This window comes from Larus michahellis, chromosome 2 (assembly GCF_964199755.1).
Source record: "Larus michahellis chromosome 2, bLarMic1.1, whole genome shotgun sequence".
In the NCBI taxonomy this organism is placed as follows: Eukaryota; Metazoa; Chordata; class Aves; order Charadriiformes; family Laridae; genus Larus; species Larus michahellis.
In genome coordinates, this window is record NC_133897.1 from 40,619,500 (window position 1) to 40,622,827 (window position 3,328).

Here is a 3,328-nt window from a genome sequence, read left to right on the forward strand (position 1 = left end):
TTTGTTGTGCTGTAAGTAAGGGAAGTATATCATTCTGACAGCTGAAAATTCTGGGTAGTGCACAGACCTGCAAGGCAATACCTGCTGTGGTTTTACCTTGCATGACTGAGGGAAAAGCCTCTTCCTTCCAGCATATTCCCTGCATTTCTGTAGGGGACTCAGATTCTGAATGCAGCTTCTGTCGGGATTCATGTCCCCAACATTCATTTGCAGAGATGTGCCTGACCTCCCTGGCTCTCCAGTTGCATTGACGGGATCGGGGTTGGTATATATGGAATGATCTTGGCCTGTCAGTTCTTAAGTTCTTGTCACTTCATTTAAAAAAAACAAAACAAAACACAACAACCAACCTGAATTAAACTCCAATGTTTTTCCAAAACAGTATGTTTCCATGTAAATCTACTGGCCCAATGACAGTTACACAGGCCGTGTGTGTAACATAGCTGTGTTGGAGACATCACAGTCCCTATGGACTGCCAGCCATGGAGACAAAAATGGGATTAACCCTGGCAGGGCATCTCATGTACAATGAAGTATACGTGTTTTGGTGGAATGTTCATGACTCCCTTTATTCCTTATTACTTTTGATGTTTCACCTCCTGATATCGAGGTGTATCAGAGTATAAAAAGAAGTCTCCTTTGTGCACTGGATGTAAACGGAATCAATTTAAATGTGCCATTTCACTCTCACAGACCCAACAAAAAGTCCCTGCAGGTTTAGGTTTATCAAGTGTGTGAACTTTACGCAAGACCCATGGTGCTGACATCTCTGTATGATTCATAAAGAAACGTTCTGTTTACACATCAGCATGAGCCTCAAGAAGCAGAGTTTAGACGTGGCTTGAAATATAGGGCAGAAATTGAATGTAATAATGAAAAGCATTTGATTTTCCCATAAAAGTAGCAGATACAAGGTCAGCAAGTGAAACATGAATATGCGTATTACTGTCAGTGTTTCAGTCAGGCTCCCAATCCAAAGCTTCTGTTTGGAGGCTTCTGACTCATCTACAAATATTTACCAAGGTGGCAAAATTGGTACCAGGGAGCTTGTACTAAAAGAGGAAGTTTTTCTAAACAAACATTTTACCAGAAGAATCGTTGTTCCATCTTGAAGTTTTGTAAAATTATTTAGGAAATTTCTACTCTGAGGTGGAGTACCCTAATGCAGAACATCCATAGGACTGCAAACAACGAATGCAGAAATGGACAGTTTTGCATTTAATTTTTATTTTTTTTTAAAACCAAGCTTGGGTCAAAACAGACGTCAAAGAAGAAAATAACCAGCTTTCAAATACTTAAGAATAATTCAAGCATAATTCTACTGTATTTTCAGGAAAAAATATGTGTTCTAATATATCTCAGGAGCGTTATTTCACTTGGAAACACATTTGAAAGAACTGCATGTTCTCAGAAGTGTAGTCACATTAGAAGTAGTTCATTAAAATGGTTCTAACTTTTTGAAGCGTGTTAAGTCTGCAGTATCTATTCATGTGAGGTAAAATTGCAGACTGAAAAACTTGTAGATGTCTGATAGTACAGAAGTTACTGTTGTTATAAATCAGTCTTTTCTGTGGTTAAATGATAGGGTGGAGAAGGGTGAGGGTGAAGCCAGTAACTATCTTTCCTCTCCATCTAATTTGAGGGAACATTAAAAGATGAATGAGAAAAGGATTTTCTTAATTTTACAGCAGCTCCACAGCTCTCTAAGTTTAGCTGCCTTTTTTTTTTTTTTTAAACTTTCTGGTAAAATGGACCTCCTTTGATATAGAGTAATGTGTAAGATACAGAGGCAGTGTGCTCCTAGACTGAAGAAGCAGGATTTCCAAGCCATGTCAGATGCTGTTTGGGAACAGAATCCTGCCTCTCTCCGCTCTGCCTCCCATATGTCGGCTGCTCATGTTGTAGGACACTAATGAACACTAATGGACCTTAATGATAAGGAAGTTCTGCTCAAACCAAAGGTATACACGGGGCAGCACCACAGCAGGACAACAATCAGAATTGATGTGCAAATGGCCACTGGCAGATGCTTGTTAAAGATCGATGACTTTTCCTTTATTTTTTTTACCTTTTCTCATGGTTTTTATTCCTTTGATATTTTTTTTGTCAGTCTTTCGTGGCCTCTTAATTTAGAAAACAAAATGTAAATAGGAACTGAATCTATTAATTGTAGGGCTGCATGTCCATGATCCTCACTTCTAAAGAACAGCACATGGCCAACGTCTCTGAATATCAAAACAATTTTATTTAGGTATTTCTTTTGGGGAAGCTGTAAAAGCGTTAGCTGATTTACCATGATCTGTGAAATGGCATCCAAGAACTGCCTAAACTTTTAATTTCTTTTTTTTCTCCACCACTGTATGTTTGTTATTTAAGTGCTGTGGAGCATTCGGTCAAATAGTAAGATTACATTCACATTCCAGTAGTGATATGTGGCCTTAGTCAAGGATGAGGGCTGGATGATGGTTTTTTTGCAAGCTGTTTTGTTTTTGTTAAATTAATAGGAAAGAGATTATTCTGACCCAGCAAGTTTATAATCGAAGTCTACAACAAGATATAAGAAGGGGCTGAGGCAGATGAATAGGTAGTACACATGTCTAGAGAAAGAGCAGGAGGAGGAGAAAAGCATATTTTTTCCATAAGAAATAGTAATTTCCACTCTTTACCTGTTTGGTCACTGTTTCTTCTGGCATATAGATTCCAGGAAAGATTATTTGCAAGCAAATGAGTCCTCCATCCTGCAAACACTTGTACAGGTGATCAAATCCACTCATTTGCTTTAGAGGATTAAGGCTCCAGGGTTTTACACTTTTGTAACTTCAGCGTCATATTTGATTCTGTTTTTTGACTACCTTCTTTTCTAGTGTCATAGTGACAAAACGGCAATCGGGCACTTCTGCTTTTATATTTACAGTAACTTTGAGTGATCATATGGGGACTCACACAGGAAAGCATAACTTACTTTGAACCTCCTACCCTTTCCTCATGTATGGCTTAAAATAAGTAGGCACAGTTATCAAACTCTTGTCAGGACTTGTAACTTGTCTGCAATAACAAGGTTAACCAGCAATAGCAGTCTCTGCTCTGTGGTTGCATGCCAGTAAAACACTGACAAATTGAAAACTGTAATGAGAATAAACACATTATGAATATACCAAGCACACTGACACTTTTACATTAGGAACTGCGGTCATGGTAAGTTGCCTTGTCCTAACCAACCTCTGCCTTTTGAAATAGGGCCCCATTTGAAACTTATCATGTGCTCTAAAACAGTGGTAATAAATGTGTCCCGTGTGCCATAACCCTAGGTTTTCAAGACATGGTTTAA